This window comes from Hylobates moloch, unplaced genomic scaffold (assembly GCF_009828535.3).
Source record: "Hylobates moloch isolate HMO894 unplaced genomic scaffold, HMol_V3 SCAFFOLD_12, whole genome shotgun sequence".
NCBI classification, from domain to species: Eukaryota; Metazoa; Chordata; class Mammalia; order Primates; family Hylobatidae; genus Hylobates; species Hylobates moloch.
In genome coordinates this window covers 40,994,073-41,012,477 of record NW_026652287.1, presented here as the reverse complement: position 1 = coordinate 41,012,477, position 18,405 = coordinate 40,994,073, and the positions used below count along the sequence as shown (strand labels likewise).

Here is an 18,405-nt window from a genome sequence, read left to right as displayed (position 1 = left end):
ACTCCCCAGCGTGCCACCCAGGGGAAAGTCCCTGGCTCTCTGATTCTCTGCTCTACCCTCTGTGAAATGGGTCCACGCTGCCCACCCCCTCCAGATCCTCAGGAAAATGAGATCAAGTAGGGATGGTGACAGTTGCTACCAAGAATCAGCCAAGGACTGGATGGTCGCACGCAGCACCCAGAGAGCTGAACTAACATGGGCCCGCAGGCCCGCCTCTCGGAAAGCATTTACAGAGCCCGTTTTCAAGTTGCTAGTTTCTCTATTGCTTGTGCGTCTTGTGGGTCTGCGTTCATCACCTTCTCTTCTAGACGTGACTAAATGATCCCTTGGCTTCCAGGAAAAACCCATGTTGTCTGACACCACCTGAGGCCAAAGGGCCGGGGCTGTGCTCCAGCCAGAGCCCTGACAGTGCTCAGGGCCATCCCTCAGGTGTTCAGACCCCAGGGGCCGACAGCTGGGGGTCCTGCGCCCTCTGGGTAGCTCCGCTGGCTCAGGCTAGTGGATCTCCTGACTGCTCAACCTGTGAACCCAGGAGAAAGGGGTCTGAGTGTCTGTGCCTCCCAAACTTAAGAATGCATCTGCCTCCCACAGGGGAGCATCATTTCAAAGCAGATTCAGCTTCTGCAGGTCTGGTGTGGGCCTGGGAATCTGCATTTTTCTTTCTTTCTTTCTTTTTAAAGACAGTCTCGCTCTGTTGCCCAGGCTGGAGTGCATTGCCGCAATCTCAGTTCACTACAACCTCTGCCTTCCGGGCTCAAGCAATTCTCCTGCTTCAGCCACCCAAGCAACTGGGATTACAGGCCCACGCCACCACGCCCGGCTAATTTTTGTATTTTTAGTAGAGACAGGGTTTCACCATGTTGGCCAGGCTGGCCTCAAACTCCTGACCTCAGGTGATCTGCCCTCCTCAGCGTCCCAAAGTGCTGGGAGTACAGGCGTGAGCCACGGCGCCTGGCCTGAGACCCTGTATTTCTCCCTGGTGACACCAGTGTCAGAGACTCACCTTGAGAAGCAAGAAGTTTAGAAGAGTCCCCTGTGTGGGACGAACCTTAATGAAACCTGACAGCCCCCATCTCCACCTTGGCTCCAGGGATGGCTTCCATCCCCGCCTCACCCCAGAATTCAGAGCCCGAGAGACCCAACGAGGCCCCTGTGCATGGCAGGCGACACTCGCGTTCCATGAGACCTCTCCAGACCCCTGCCTCTGGGGGCTAGTTTCATTGCTCCCTTCAAGGTCAAGGGTCTGAGGCATGCATCCTTTTGTCCTTGGGTTTTGGATGTGTGTGTTTCAACCTCGATAATTTCTTAGCACAATTTAAAAGGATTTCTGGAAGAGAAGGAGAAACATGCCTGCGTTGTCTGGAGAACTACAGTTTGTGTTTAGTCATACGAGAGCCAAGCTGTGACATGAGAGTGTTTTTATTGGGACGGGGGGGAGCACAGCGAATAGACCTCTCACCCTCTGCTGCCCCTGATCCTCTGCCACGACAACTTCAGCAAGCCTTTTTTTTTTTTTTTTTTTTTGAGATGGAGTCTTGCCCTGTCGCCCAGGCTGGACTTCAGTGGCGCGATCTCAACTCACTGCAACCTCCACCTCCCCAGTTCAAGCAATTCTCCTGCCTCAGCCTCCTGAGTAGCTGGGATTACAGGCGCACAGCACCACGCCCAGCTAATTTTTTGTATTTTTAGTAGAGACGGGGTTCATCATATTGGCCAGGCTGGTCCTGAACTCCTGACCTCAGATGATTGTCCCACCTTGGCCTCCCAAATTGTTGGGAATACAGGTATGAGCCACCCACCTCGCCTGGCCAGGAAACCATGACGTCCCACAGCAGCCCTGTGGACGAGGGAGCGTTGATCCCAGGTTAAGGGCTTAAACATGTTCTACTGCACCCAGGAGGGCCCACCCACTGAGCAGCAGGGAGAACAGACGGCACGCCTGCCCCACACAGTAGGGGTGCTGAATGCCGGGATGCTCTGGGCAGCAGGGGCAGGGCCCTTAAGGGAGTGACATTGGAACAGGAAGGACGCAATAGTGAATGTTAGCTTTTAGCTTTACACAGTACTTTACCGTTCATGCACCCATTTCACAGATGACACAGCGGAACTTAGCAGATTGGAAAACACACGCTGTGCTGGTGATAATTTTCTTAGTTTGACGTAGAGCATCCTGGCTTTCAGCCGCCCCCTTAGTTTTGTGCCTCTGAACTATCTGTTTCAGGGTTTAGACATGAATGGGAAGTTGAGGGTGGGCAGGAGGCTGAGTACTGCCTGCATGACCTGCAGGGGTAGACAGGGCTCAGGGGCTCAGACACCAGGGGGCCTGGACACCCTCCATCCTCTCACCACAGGTCTTGAGGCCACCCCAAACCAAGCAAGGAGATCCCCCCACGAGCTCCTCCAAGGAGAAGAGACGGCTCCCGATCCCCGCCTCACCCCAGAATTCAGAGCCCGAGAGGCCCAGCCCCGAGCCAGGACCCTGTGTGTTGCGGGGGACGTTCGAGTTCCACCAGTCCCCTCTGGACCCCCGCCTCTCGGGGGGGCTATTTCCATTGCTCGCTTCAAGGTCAAGGGTCTGAGGCCTGCATTCTTTTTCCTCTGGGCTTTGTGTGTGTTTCAACCTCAGTAATTTCTTAGCACAACTTAAAAGGATTGCTGGAAGAGAAGGAGAAACCTAGACACCTGCATTGCCCAGAGAACCATGGTTTGTGTTCAGTAATACGAGAGCCGAGTCCTGACATGAGAGTGTTTTCACTGGGGGGGCGAGGGGCAAGGAGAGCGCGGGTTCCCTCCCACCTCGGGGTGAGGGGCAAGGAGAGCGCGGGTTCCCTCCCACCTCAGTGTCCTCAGAGCCTGAGGAGTTCTCAGCAACCTGTCCTGAGAACTGGTATGAGGAGGGAGGATCGCCTGAGCTCAGGAGTTCAAAACCAGCCTGGGCAACATCATGAGAGCCTATCTCTACAAAAAATGTAAAAATGAGGCCGGGCATGATGGTTCACGCCTGTAATCCCAGCACTTTGGGAGGCTGAGGTGGGCAGATCACTCGAGGTCAGGAGTTCGAGACCAGCCTGCCCAACATGGCGAAACCCCGTCTCTACTAAAAATACAAAAATAGGCCGGGCGCAGTGGCTCACGCTTGCAATCCCAGCACTTTGGGAGGCCTAGGAGGGCGGATCACGGGGTCAGGAGATCGAGACCACGGTGAAACCCCGTCTCTACTAAAAATACAAAAAAATTAGCTGGGCGTGGTGGCGGGCACCTGTAGTCCCAGCTACTCGGAGAGGCTGAGGCAGGAGAATGGCGTGAACCCGGGAGGCGGAGCTTGCAGTGAGCCGAGATTGCGCCACTGCACTCCAGCCTGGGCGACAGAGCAAGACTCCGTCTCAAAAAAAAAAAAAAAAAAAATTAGCTGGGTGTGGTGGTGTGTGCCTGTAGTCCCAGCTACTCGGGAGGCTGAGGCAGGAGAATCGCTTAAACCTGGGAGGTGGAGGGTGCAGTGAGCCCAGATCATGTCACTGCACTCCAGCCTGGGCAACAAGAACGGGACCTCCTTCAAAAAAAAAAAAAAAAAAAGGCCGGGAGTGGTGAAATGCACCTGTATTCCCAGCTACTTGAGAGGCTGAGGTAACAGGATCACTGGAGCCCAGGAGTTCGAGGCTGCAGTGAGCTAGAAAAGAAACAAAAGAAAGGAAAGGAAAAATGTGCAGGACCTGTTGGTCAAAGATGACTTAAAAAAAAAAAAAAAAAAAAAAAAAAAAAAGCTGGGCACAGTGACTCACACCCGTAATCCCAGCACTTTGGGAGGCTGAGATGGGCGGATCACCTGAGGTCAGGAGTTCAAGACCAGCCTGGCCAACATAGTGAAACCCCGTCTCTACTAAAAATACAAAAATTAGCCAAGCATGGTGGCGGGCGCCTGTAATCCCAGCTACCTGGGAGGCTGAGGCAGGAGAATCGCTTGAACTCTGGCGGCAGAGGTTGCAGTGAGTCGAGTTCACGCCATTGCATTCCAGCCTGGGCAACAAGAACGAGACTCTCTCTCAAAGAAAAAAAAAAAAAAGGCCGGGAGTGGTGAAATGCACCTGTATTCCCAGCTACTTGAGAGGCTGAGGTAACAGGATCACTGGAGCCCAGGAGTTCGAGGCTGCAGTGAGCTAGAAAAGAAACAAAAGAAAGGAAAGGAAAAATGTGCAGGACCTGTTGGTCAAAGATGACTAAGAATTTCAAAATTGTTGCTGGGCGTGATGGCTCACGCCTGTAATCCCAGCACTTTGGGAGGCCAAGGCAGGTGGATCACGAGGTCAGGAGTTCAAGACCAGCCTGACCAACATGGTGAAACCTGGTCTCTACTAAAAATACAAAAATTAGCCAGGCGTGGTGGTGTGTGCCTGTAATCCCAGCTACTTGGGAGGCTGGTGGCGTGTGCCTGTAATCCCAGCTACTCGAGAGGCTGAGGCAGGAGAATCACTTGAACCTGAGAGGCAGAGGTTGCAGTGAGCCAAGATCACACCACTGCACTCCAGCCTGGGTGACAGAGCAAAATTCCATCTCAAAAAAAAAAGAAAAGAAAAAGAATTTCAAAATGGCAACAGAAAGCATTAACCCAAGCCGGGGGCCCTTGAGCACCTGCCAACCTCCCCTGCACTCTCTCCGCCTCCTGGGCAGCCTCCTCCCCCCGGGGTCCCTCCTGGTAGCTGCTGAAGGCCCTGGCTGGGGAATTCTCTCCCAAATACCTGATACAATCGAGTCTCCGCTCAGAACTTTTCAGTTCATCTTAGGACTTCTTGTAGACCGTGGCCTTTCACCTTCATTGCAAGGATGGCATTTTGCCTATTTGGTTTTCTCACGGTGAGGGATGTTAATGCTGGGGGATGGTGGGGGAAGAGGAAGAGGAGGAAAGGGAAGAGGGGGAGGAGAGGAAGGAGAGGGGAGGCGGAGGAGAGAAGGGGAGGAGGAGGGGGAAGGAGGAGAGGGAGGCGGGGGATGAGAGGAAGGAGGGGAGGAGGAGGAGAGGAGGGGGAGGAGGAGGGGGAAGGAGGAACGGGAGGAAGAGAAGGAGGAGGAGGAAAGGAGGGGGAGGAGGAGGGGGAAGGAGGTGAGGGAGGAAGAATAGGAGAGGAAGGAGGGAAGAGGAGGAGGAGAGGGAGGAGGAGGTGGAGGAGGAGAGGTAGGAGGAATGGCATGGCAGCTGGCCAAGGGCCCGTGGAGTGAGTGGGCATGGGTAAGGAGAGGAAATTGCAGCTGAGAGAGTCAGCGCATGGAGGGAGGAGAGGGAGCAGGCCTGGGCAAGGCCACTGAATCGGGCTCCTTTCCAGTTGACAGAACCCAGGATAAGAGATTAGGGGAAGTGTGCACCTAGGAAGGGGCAGTTGACAAGGGGAGTCATGACAGGACAGGCCCCAGTGCCAGTTTCTATCAAGTCAAGCCTCATGGAGACAGGCCTGCGGGTCCTCAGCGAAAGCCACGGATCCCCCAACCCACAGCCTGTGGCCGGCCACTGGCCAGCGTCAAAGAGCTGGGGAAGTCGAGACCGTGGAAATAGCCTGTAATGGACCTGGGACCTCTCAGGAGAGATGCCGGAACTGCCCCGGTAGGGCCAAGGGCCTCCAGAAAGTCTGGAATCCAGGCAGGAGGAAATGATGCCTTGGCCACAGCCACTTTTGAATATTTTTAGAAGACAGTGTCTCACACTGTGTCACCCAGGCTAGAGTGGATGTCATCAGAGCTCACTGCAGCCTTGACTTCCCGGGCTCAAGCAATCCTCCTACCTCAGCCTCCTGAGTACATGGGACTATAGGTATATGCCACCACACCCTGCTATTTATTTTATTTTATTTTTTTATTGTATTTTATTTTAATTCTTTTTTTCTTTTCTTTTCTTTTTTTTTTTTTTTTTTTTTTTTTTTTGACACGCAGTCTCACTCTGTTGCCCAGGCTGGAGTGCAGTGTCACAAACTCAGCTCACTGCAACCTCTGCCACCCGGGTTCAAGCAATTCTCTGCCTCAGCCTCCTGAGTAGCTGGGACTACAGGCACCCGCCACCACACCCAGCTAATTTTTGTATTTTTAGTAGAGACGGGGTTTCACCATCTTGGCCAGGCTGGTCTTGAACTCCTGACCTCGTGATCCACCTGCCTCGGCCTCCCAAAGTGCTGGGACTACAGGCGTAAGCCACCGTGCCCGGCTTCTATTTTAATTTTTGAGACAGGGTCTCCCTTTGTTGCCTAGGCTGGAGTGCGGTGGTGCAATCACAGCTCACTGTAGCCTCGAACGCCTGGGCTCAATCACTCCTCCCACTTCAGCTTCCTGAGTAGCTGGGACCACAGGCATGTGCCACCATGCCCAGGTGACAGATTCTCTTTTACATGCTAGCTGTGTGGCCCTGGGCAACCCCCTTCCGCTCTGGAAGCTTTGGGTGCTGCATCGCTTTGGTATAAGAGAGCTAATGATAGCCCCTGCCTCCCAGGGTTACCGGGTTGGTGTTAAATAAGATACAGCCTCCAATCGCCAGGAAGACACTTTGGCACAGAGGAGACAGGCACTAGTGCCAGCAGCTATAATTATACCTCGAGAAGGAGAACCGGAGATGGAGGAGTCCGCTGGGTAGAAGGTACAGAAGTGGAAAGGAAGCCAGACAGAAGGCAGACAGATGGCAGAGGCCTGCACACAGCAGCCAATTCGAGTGGGTGGGGGCTGGGAGCCAGAGGGAAGAGGCTGAGGGGCACCTGCATTGGTTTGCTCGGCCTGCAGGTAACAGAGCACCCAGACCGCGTGGCTTCAGTAGTAGAAATGCATTGCCTCACAGTCCTGGAGGCTGGAAGTTTGAGATCAAGGTGACAGCAGGGTCTCTTTCTTCTGAGGCCTCTCTCCTTGGCTTGCAGATGGCCATCTTCTTGTGTCTTCCCACAGTCATCCCTCTGTGTGTATCTGTGTCCTAATCTCCACTTCCTTTTTTGCGGAGGGGACAAAGTCTCACTCTGTCGCCCAAGCTGGAGCGCAGTGGCGTGATCTTGGCTCACTGCAACCTACACATCCCAGATTCAAGTGATTCTCCTGCCTCAGCCTCCAGAATAGCTGGGACTACAGGCACACGCCACCACACCCGGCTAATTTTTGTACTTTTAGTAGAGATAGGGTTTCACTATGTTGGCCAGGCTGGTCTTGTACTCCTGACCTTGTGATCCACCCACCTCAGCCTCCCAAAGTGCTGGGATTACAAGTTTGAGCCACTGCACCTGGCTGATCTCTGCTTTGTTTGTTCATTTGTTTGTTTGTTTGTTTTTGAGGTGGAGTTTTCCTCTTGTTGCCCAGGCTGGAGTGCAATGGCGCAATCTCAGCTCACTGCAACCTCCGCCTCCCAGGTTCAAGCAGTTATCCTGCCTCAGCCTCCTGAGTAGCTGGGATTACAGGCGTGAGCTACCATGCCCAGCTAATTTTGTATTTTTAGTAGAGACAGGGTTTCTCCATGTCGCTCAGGCTGGTCTAGAACTCCCAACCTCAGTGATACGCCCACCTCAGCCTCTGAAAGTGCTGGGATTGCAGACGTGAGCCACCGCACCCGGCCCGATCTCTGCTTCTTATAAGGACACTGGTTGTGCTGGATTAGGGCTTATACCCTAATAATCTCATTGTAATTTATTTATTTATTAATTTATACTTTTATTTTATTTATTTATTTTTTTTGAGACGGAGTCTCGCTTTGTTGCCCAGGCTGGAATGCAGTGGCTCGATCTCAGCTCACTGCAAGCTGTGCCTCCCAGGTTCGCACCATTCTCCTGGCTCAGCCTCCCAAGTAGCTGGGACTACAGGCACCACGCCTGGCTAAATTTTTGTATTTTTAGTATAGACGGGGTTTCACCGTGTTAGCCAGGATGGTCTCGATCTCCTGACCTCGTGATCTCCCCGCCTCAGCCTCCCAAAGTGCTGGGATTACAGGCGTGAGCCACTGCGCCCGGCCTATTTTTGTTTTTTGTTTTTTGGTTGGAGACTACTGTGTCCGCCAGGTGAGTGCAGTGAGACTCACTCACAAGTCCCCTCCTGTTCATCCTTCTGTGCCTCAGCCTCCGAGTAATGGGATATAAGGCTGCCACTTGCCTACAATTTTTATTTTATAGTAGAGACAGGGTTTCACCGGTTAGCCAGGATAGTTTGATTCTGACTCGGGATCCGCCTTGGCGGAGTTTAAGTCCCTTTGTAGGTCACTGAGGACTTGCTTTATGAATCTGGGTGCTCATGCTGGGATTACAGGCGTGAGCCTCTATTTTTGTTTTTTGAGACGGAGTCTCTCTGTGTTGCTGAGGCTGGAGTGCAGTGGTGCGATCTAAGCTTACTGCAACCTCCACTTTCCAGGTTCAAGTGATTTTCCTCACTCAGCCTCCTGAGTAGCTGGGACTACGGACACCCGCCACCACACCTGGCTAATTTTTGTATTTTTAGTAGAGACACGTTTTAAGCATGTTGGCCAGGCTGGCCTTGAACTCCTGTCAAGCGATCCACCCACCTTAGCCTCCCAAAGTGCTGGGATTACAGGCGAGAGCCACCACACCCGGCCCCATTGTACTTTAGTTACCTGGAGTGCAGTGGTGCAATCACTGCAGCCTCTCACTCCTGGGCTCAAGCAATCCTTCCACCTCAGCCTCCTGAGTAGCTGGGACCACAGCCACTCTCTACCACACCTGGCTAATTTTTTTGTGTTTTTTTTTTCTAGAGATGGAGTTTCACCATGTTGCCCAGGCTGTTCTCGAACTCCTGGGCTCAAGCAATCCTCCCGCCTAAGCCTCCCAAAGTACTGGAATTACAGGTGTGAGCCACCATGCCCTGCATATTTTTAATTTTTGTGGGTACATAGTAGGTGTATATACTTATGGTCTACAGGACATATGTTGATACAGGCATATGATGCATAATAATCACATCACAGTAGCTGGGCATAGTGACTCACGCCTGTAATCTCAGCACGTTGGGAGGCCAAGGCGGGGGTGGATCACCTGGGGTCAGGAGTTCAAGACCAGCCTGACCAACATGGTGAAACCCTGTCTCTACTAAAAATATAAAAATTAGCCCGGCGTGGTGGTGGTTGCCTGTAATCCCAATTACTCGGGAGGCTGAGGCAGGAGAATCGCTGCAACCTGGGAGAAGGAGGTTGCAGTGAGCCGAGATCGTGCCACTGCACTCCAGCCTGGGCAACAGAATGAGGCTCCATGTCAACGACAACAAAAACAAAAATTTTGCTGAGAGAGTAGATCTCACATTAAGTGTGCTTTGGTTTTTTGTTTTTGTTTAAGACAGGGGTCTCCAGCCCCTGGGCCGTAGACTGGTACCTGTCTGTGGCCTGTTAGGAACTGGGCCGCAGAGCAGGAGGTGAGCAGGCAGGCAGCGAAGCTTCATCTGTATCTACAGCCGCTCCCCATCATTTGAGCCTCCTGTAAGATCAGCAGTGGCATTAGATTCTCATAGGAATGCAAACTGTTAGGAATAGCACTTAAAATTTTAAGGAAATTGAACACTTGAACAAAAGATTTTTAGCAAAGTAATTTTATTTTTGTGCAGGGGGTGTTTTTTTGGCCAGTTGTTATGAGTATACTTGAACAAAGGGGCACGAGAGCCTTTATTTTTGACACAAGTTTTGTTTTTGTACCCTTTTTTTATTGGCCAGGGTCGGGTTGTATAATTTAAACTAATTTTGGTTGGCTAAACGTTTTATCTTTTTTAGATAAGGTGGGCTTGTAAAAGAAAGTGGAGAGGAAAGGCGTAGGGGTGTCTGTAATCAGCTAGAAATTTAGGCTTTTTTTTTAAATAAGGAAAGGAATGTGAGCTGGTACTGATAATTCCTGGTACTGTGGCATGCCTGGGCATCTAACAAAAGCAAAAAGGAAAAAAAGGAGAAAAAGGAAAAGGGGGGGGTACTATGAATTAAAGAATAAAAGATTGATCAGCTTATCTGAAGAGAAACCTTCTCATATCCCACAAAACCCTATTGTGAACCACACACGCAGGGATCAAGGTTGCGCACGCCCTGTGATCTGTCACTGTCTCCCATCACCCCCAGATGGGATCATCTAGTTGCAGGACAACTGAAAGGTTCTTGTAATCAGTTCGAACCCCAAAAGCATGCCAACAGTCAACACGAGGCGGTGTGGAGCAATATGCTATTTTAATGAGCTCCTGGGTGCTGGGGGTGCTGAGGCCTAAAATGGCGTCAGCACCAAATGAAGACGGGGCAGGGGTTTTATAGTCTCCTGTAAACAGGAAGTGCCCCAGTCTGACGTAACTGCTACGTGGTACCCGGATGGCCTCTTTCTCCATCTTCAGGGATAGGCGTCTTCTGGCCAAGGTATGTGACTTCCAGCCAGGCTCTCTTCCTGCTTCTGCAGTCTTGCTGGCGCAACTGGCCTTGCACCTTGGGATTGGGCCTGAGAAAGGAGGAGTTCCTCATCCCTTCAAGCTTTCAGGCCCTGGGGACGCTCTTTCAAAAACAAGCTCAGGGTTCCCACTGATTGTACATGCTGGTGAGTTGTATAATTATTATATATTACAATGTGATAATAAATAGAAATAAAGTACACAATAAATGTAGTGTACTTGAATCATCCTGAAATTATCCTCCGCTTCCCCCTGCACCATCTGTGGAAAAGTTGTCTTCCACGAAACTGTTCCCTGATGCCAAAAGAGTTGGGGACCATTGGTTTAAAAGATGAGGTCTCAGTATCCTATTTACCGTGATGTGATTTTTTTTTTTTTTTTTGTGACAGAGTCTTGCTGTGTCACCCAGAATGCTCGGATTACAGGCGTGAGCCACTGTGCCTGGCCCTCTTAGCAAAATTTTTAAGTGCCCGGGATAGTATTGGTAACTACAAGCAAGATGTTATATAGCTGATCTGTAGAACGTATTCATCTTGCATATCTGAAACTTTTTTTGAGACAGAGCCTCACTCTGTCGTCAGGCTGGAGTGCAGTGGCGCGATCTCGGCTCATCGCAACCTCCGCCTCCCGGGTTCAAGCAATTCTCCTGCATCAGCTTCCCGAGTAGCTGGGACTGCAGGCACGCGCCGCCATGCCAAGCTAATTTTTGTATTTTTTAGTAGAGACGGGGTTTCACCATGTTGGCCGGGATGGTCTCGATCTCTTGACCTTGTGATCCGCCTGCCTCGGCCTCCCACAGTGCTGGGATTAAAGGCGTGAGCCACTGCACCTGCATATCTGAAACTTTACACCCATTAAACAGCAGCTTCTCACTCCCTAGCCCCTGGCCACTAACATTTTGCTCTGTGTTAAGCCATTAAGTTGTGGGGTAATTTGTCACATACCAGTAGATGAATAATATAAAGGGTCTTTCTGTGACCACCCAGAAGAAAATCTCACTCTTTCTGGATGAACACACTCCCAGGAACAGGCTTTCTGGACGCGTCTGCAGAGAGTGGCTGCTGACTTCATCATAGGCCTTGCCTGCACATTCCAATGCATGCTCCCCAGTATGTGGGTGGGAAGGTCCCCTGCAACCTGCCCCCACATACACAGGCAGCCTTGAAGGCAGGACTCCGCTAATCCAGGGGAACCAACCGTGTCCATCAGTCTGGGCTGCCGTAATTGCTGGGGTCTAAATGTGTGTGTTCTCCATCAAAATTTATATATTGAAACTTAGGCCGGGCGCCGGTGGCTCATGCCTGTAATCCCAGCACTTTGGGAGGCCGAGGCGGATGGATCACCTGAGGTCAGGAGTTCGAGACCAGCCTGGCCAACATGGTGAAACCCCATCAGTACTAAAAGTACAAAAATTAGCTGGGCGTGGTGGTGGGCACCTGTAGTCCCAGCTACTCGGGAGGCTGAGGCAGGAGAATTGCTTGAACCCAGGAGGTGGCAGTTGCAGTGAGTCAAGATCTCGCCTTTGCACTTGAGCCTAGGTGACAGAGCAAGACTCCATCTCAAAAAATAAAAATAAAAAATAAAAGAGGTGGGGCCTTTGGGAGATGACTAGGTCATAACGGCCCCTCATAAATGAGATTAATGCCTCATAAAAGAGACCCCAGAGACTGTATGCAGTGCCTCACACCTGTCATCCCAGCTACTTGGGAAGCTGAGGCAGGAGGATCACTTGAGGCCAGGAGTTGGAGGCCACCCTGAGCAACATAGAGAGACCCCAGCCTCTACAAAAGAGTTTAAAAATTAGCCAAGTGTGATGGTGCATCCCTGTGGTCCCAGCTACTCGGGAGGCTGAGGCTGGAGGATCCACTTGAGGCCAGAAGTTTAAAGCCGCAGTGACCTATGGTCATGCCACTGCACCCCAGCCTGGGCCACAGAAGGAAGACCCTGTCTCTAAAAAAGATAAAATACAAAGGGAAATACATGAAATCTGCCCTCTTCACCAATTTTTTTTTTTTCTGTGCTAAACTAACGCATGGATAATTTTTTTTTTTTTTTTTTTTTTGAGATGAAGTCTCAGTCAGTCACCCAGGCTGGAGTGCAGTGGCACGATCTCAGCTCACTGCAACCTCCACTCCTGGGTTCAAGTGATTCTCATGCTTCAGCCTCCTGAGTAGCTGGGACTACAGGCACGTGCCACCATGCTGGGCTAATTTTTGTATTTTTAGTAGAGACAGAGTTTCACCATCTTGGTCAGGCTGGTGTCGAATTCCTGACCTCAGGTGATCCACCTGCCTCAACCTCCCAAAGTGCTGGGATTACAGGCATGAGCCCAATTATTTATTTATTTATTTATTTATTTATTTAGAGACACAGTTTCACTCTGTTGCCCAGGCTGGAGTGTACTGGTACAATCTCAGCTCACTGCAGCCTCTGCCTCACAGGCTGAGGCAGGAGAATCTGTCTCAATTAGCTGTGATTACAGGCATGTGCCACCATGCCTGGCTACTCTTCACCAATTTCTTTCCTTTTCTTTTTTTTTAAATAGATAGGGTCTCGCTGTCGCTCAGTCTGGAGTACAGTGGTGCTGTATTGGCTCACTGCAACCTCCACCTCCCGGGTTCAAGCAATTCTCCTGCCTCAGCTTCCCGAATAGCTGGGACTACAAGAGTGCAGCACACCTGGCTAATTTTTGTATTTTTAGTAGAGATGGGGTTTCACCATGTTGGCCAGGCTGGTCTCGAACTCCTGACTTCAAGTGTTCTACCCGCCTCACCCTCCCAAAGTGCTGGAATTACAGGCGTGCGCCACTGCGCCCAGCCTCTTCACCAAATTTTGAATGTACAGTGCCGCATTAACTACGTGTACACTGTTGTAAAGATCTGAATGCTTTACAAATGTACACATCATCCTTGGCCAAGGACCATGCTAAGTTTTTCACTCTTGTTCCAATTTCAGCATGTGCACTGTCCAGGCAAGTACCCAGCCAGATTTCTGGCCTAGTGCAAGATGATAAATGGGTGTTGTTTTGAGCCTCTAAGTTTGTGGTAGTTTGTTACACAGAAATAGAAAAATTAATACTCTACCCACCTAAGATTGTTGGAAGAATGTTTATTTGTTTTTTGTCATTTTGGAGACAGGGCCTCACTCTCGCTGTGTCACCCAGGGTGGAGTGCAGGAGCACGATCATAGCTCACTTGTAGCCTTGACCTCCTGGGCTCAAGTGATTCTCCTGCCTCAGCCTCCCAAGTAGCTGAGATTGTTGGAAGATTTAAGAGATGACACATGGATAGCATTTCGTACAGAACCTGGTGCCTAGGCAGTGCTAATAAATGTTTTTTGTTTTGTTTTGTTTTGTTTTGTATTGTTTGAGTCAGAGTTTCGCTCTTGTTGCCCAGGCTGGGGTGCAATGGCGCAATCTCGGCTCACCGCAACCTCCGCCTCCCGGGTTCAAGCAATTCTCCTGCCTCAGCCTCCCGAGTAGCTGGGATTACAGGCATGCGCCACCATGCCCGACTAATTTTGTGTTTTCAGTAGAGACGGGGTTTCTCCATGTTGGTCAGTCTGGTCTCGAACTTCCGACCTCAGGTGATACGCCCGTCTCGGCCTCCCAAAGTGCTGGGATTACAGGTGTGAGCCACCACGCCCGTTGCTCGTGTTTGCTGGTGTTGTTATCATTCAACAGAGACAGGGTCTTACTTTGTCACCCAGGCTGGAATGCAGTGGCACAATCATAGCTCACTGCAGCCTCAACCTCCTGGGCTGAAGCTATTCTCCTGCTTTAGCCGCCCAAGTAGCTGGGACTATGGGTAGGCATGCACTATCACACCCAGCTAACTTTATTTTTAAATTTTTTTTTTTTTTGTAGAGATGTCTCACTATGTCACCTAGGCAGGTCTCGAACTCCTGGCCTCAAGTGATCCTCCAGCCTCAGCCTCCCAAAAGTGCAGGAATTACAGGAGTAAGCTACTGTGCCAGCAGAGGCCCTTTCATTCATTTTGAGTACCTACGTGCCAGGCACTATCCTCAGTATCAAGACATGATAGCCAGGCGTGGTGGCTCACGCCTGTTATTCCAGCACTTTGGAAGGTCGAGGCAGATGGATCAGCTGAGGTCAGGAGTTCAAGACCAGCCTGGGCAACATGGCAAAACCCTGTCTCTACTGAAAATACAAAAATTAGGCCGAGCACGGTGGCTCACTCTTGTAATCCCAGCACTTTGGGAGACTGAGGTGGGTGGATCAGCTGAGGTCAGGAGTTCAAGACCATCCTGGCCAACATGGCAAAACCCCATCTCTACTAAAAATACAAAAACTGGCCGGGCGTGCTGGCAGACGCCTGTAATCCCAGCTACTTTGGAGGCTGAGACAGGAGAATCACTTGAACCCAGGAGGTGGAGGTTGCAGTGAGTTGAGTTCATGCTGCTGCACTCCAGCCTGGGCAACAAGGCAAGACTCCATCTCAAAAACAAACAAACAAACAAACAAAATTAGCCGGGCGTGGTGGTGGGCAACTCTAATTCCAGCTACTCAGGAGGCTGAGGCAGGAGAATCGCTTGAACTGGGGAAGTGGAGGTTGCAGTGAGCCGAGATCACGCCACTGCACTTCAGCCTGGGCAACAGAGCGAGACTCCATCTCAAAACAAAACAAAACAAAAAAACATGATGGTCAGGTCCCCAAGTGATTGCCTGGGGCTCCCAGAAAAGCATCCTCCTGCCTGCATCAGGCCCCTGCCCTGCCCCTTCCCACAGGGCTTGGGTTCTCTCCCCACCCTCTCCTCCCAGGCCGGAACAAAGCAGAAAGTGAAATGCACACTCCTTCTACATCCTTACCGGCCAGGAGCAAACTTCCCAGCCACTGCCCTCTTCTCTCTCCACTCCCTCCCAGAGAAACAGGCATGGACGCACTGCTCCCTGGGGCACCCCAACCCTATTCCATCTCCTCTACTCCCTCCTCTCCACCAGCTCAGCATGAAAACACGCTCGGGCTTCTGCAGTTACAATCAACTCCTGGCTGGGCACGGTGGTTCATGCTTGTAATCCCAGCACTTTGGAGGCTGAGGCAGTTGGATCACTTGAGGTCAGGAGTTCGAGACCAGCGTGACCAGCATGGGAAAGCCGACCTCTACTAAAAATATAAAAATTAGCCGGGAGTGGTGGTGCACACCTGTAATCCCCGATACTTGGGAGGCTGAGGCAGGAGAATCACTTGAACCCGGGAGATGGAGGTTGCAGTGGGCCGAGATTGTGCCACTGCACTGTAGCCTGGGTGACAGAGCGAGACAACGTCTCAAAAATAAAAATAAATAAAAATAACAAACAAACAAACAAAAATCAACTCCTGGCCAGGCGCAGTGGCTCACGCCTGTAATCCCTGTACTTTGGGAGGCTGAGGCGGGCGGATCACTTGAGGCCAGCATTTTCAGACCAGCCGGGGCAACATGGCGAAACCCCATCTCTACAAAAAATACGAAAATTAGGCCAGGCACAGTGCGTATACCTGTAATCCCAGCACTTTGGGAAGCCAAGGCAGGAGGATCCCTTGAGTCCAGGAGTTTGAGACCAGCCTGGGAAACATGGTGAGACCCAGTTTCTACAAAAAAAAATACATAAATTAGCCAGGCCATAGTGGCGTGTGCCTGTGGTCCCAGCTACTTGGGAGGCTGAGGTGGGAGGATTGCTTGAGCCCTGGAGGCAGAGGTTGCAGTGAGCCGAGATCAAGCCACTGCACTCCAGCTTGGGTGACAGAGTGATACCTAGTCTGCAAAATTAATTAATTAAATTAAAAATTAATTGGGCTTGGGGCACATGCCTGTGGTCCCAGCTACTTGGGAGGCTGAGGCAGGAGGATCACTTGAGCCCAGGAAGTTGAGGCTGCAGTGAGCTATGATCATACCACTGCACTCCAGCCTTGGTGACAGAGCAAGACTCTGTTAAATATATATATATATATGAAGGAGACTTCTGCAGATCAAAGGCGACTGTAAGAGATATGACAACCAAATGCAATAAGTGAAAATGCATTATATCCTAGATTTTTTATTTTTAGTTTTTTAATAATATTTGAATTTTTTTTTTTTTTTTGAGACGAAGTCTTGCTCTGTCTCCCAGGCTGGAGTACAGTGGCGCAATCTCGGCTCACTGCAAGCTCTGCCTCCTGGGTTCACGCCATTCTCCTGCCTCAGCCTCCTGAGTAGCTGGGACTACAGGCGCCCACCACCACACCCGGCTAATTTTTGTATTTTTAGTAGAGACGGGGTTTCACCGTGTTAGCCAGAATGGTCTCGATCTCCTGACCTCATGATCTGCCTGCCTTGGCCTCCCAAAGTGCTAGGATTACAGACATGAGCCACTGTGCCTGGCCAATATTTTAAAAATTTTTTTGAGATGGAGTCTCACTCTGTCACCTAGGCTGGAGAAGAGTGGCACGATCCTGGGTCACTGCAACCTCCACCTCCTGGGCTCAAGTGATTCTTCTGCCTCAGCCTCCCGAGTGGCTGGGTTACAGATGTGTGCCACCATGCCCGGCTAATTTTTGTATTTTTTTTTTTTTTTTTTGTAGAGACGCAGTTTCACCGTGTTGGCTAGGCTGGTCTCGAACTCCTGACCACAGATGATCCACCCACATCGGCTTCCCAAAATGCAGAGATTACAGGTGTGAGCCACTGCGCCCAGCCCTGTATACTATTCTTGAGATTTTCTTTTTTTTTTTTTTGTAGCTTTGAAATTTTGCAAAATAAAAAGTTAGGGAAAACAAAGCACTCTCACTCCTTCCCATATGTTCTTCCAGCTGCCATCATTTCACCTTCTGTGCACAGTGAATATTCCTGGGAAGAGTCTGTGTTCTGTGTCCCTGTATTCTCAACCACCGCTGTGCTGGTGAAATGTTTAATAACTGGCTCACCAGAGAAACAAACCAACCAAAGAGCTCCTGACTTGGAATGTTTGCCAATTCCTCTGGTGTAAATATTCCCACCACTTGTGGCTGATCTGCTTGTAGGTGATTTCAAGCTACAAAGATGGCATCATCAAACAGAACTGGTACACAATGCAGTGACTGACATAGTATCTCCAGCACGCAGACATCACATATGTAAACAACCCCAAGATCAGCAGGTGCAGTGACTCATGCCTGTAACCCCAGCACTTTGGGAGGCCGAGGTGGGAGGATCGAGTGAGCCCAGGAGTTTGAGACCAGCCTAGGCAACAAAGCAAGACTCTGTCTCTACAAAAAGATTATTTATTTATTTATTTATTTATTTATTTATTTATTTATTTATTTATTTATGTGAGACAGAGTCTCGCTCTGTCACACAGGCTAGAATGCAGTGGTGCAATCTTGGCTCACTGCAACCTCCGCCTCCCAGGTTCAAGCAATTCTCCTGCCTCAGCCTCCTTTCTGAGTAGCTGGGATTACAGGCATGCACCACCACATCTGGCTAATTATTGTATTTTTAATAGAGACGGGGTTTCACCATATTGGCTGGGCTGGTCTCAAACTCCTGGCCTAAAGTGATCCACCCACCTCGGCCTCCCAAAGTGCTGGGATCATAGGTGTGAGCCACTGTGCCCAGCCTGCCTCTGCAAAAAATTTTAAAAAGTAGCCAGGCTCTGTGGCTTGTGCTGGTCATCCCAGCACTTTGGGAGGTCAAGGTGGGAGGATCACTTGAGCCCAGGAGTTCGAGACTAGCCCGTGCAACATAGAGAGACCCTGTCTCTACAAAAAAATACAAAAATCAGCCGGGCGTGATGGTGCATGTCTGTAGTCCCAGCTACTTGGGAGGCTGAGGTGGGAGGATCACTTGAGCCTGGAAGGTCGAGGCTACAGTGAGCCGTGCTGGCGCCACTGCACTCCTACCTGGGCGATAGAGTGAGACTCTGTCTCAAAACAAAAACAAAAACCCTCAAGAGCACAGATAGTAGTAATATGTAGCAGCATAATTAGGAAGTGATGAATTTTGCGTATTTATTACTTTTGTTCTAATATAATCTATTTGATCTTAAGTTTATACAATTAATTGTTTACACATTGGCCATGTTTAACGAGA

At 50.5% G+C, this 18,405-nt stretch overlaps 1 non-coding gene across 1 annotated transcript; it reads right to left on the bottom strand.

Annotated features, from left to right (window-relative positions):
• Positions 1-13,234: 13,234 nt before the first annotated feature.
• Positions 13,235-13,341, bottom strand: LOC116479754 (U6 spliceosomal RNA). The gene has a single exon (XR_004251068.1). It is a non-coding gene; the product is annotated as a U6 spliceosomal RNA (small nuclear RNA).
• Positions 13,342-18,405: the final 5,064 nt, after the last annotated feature.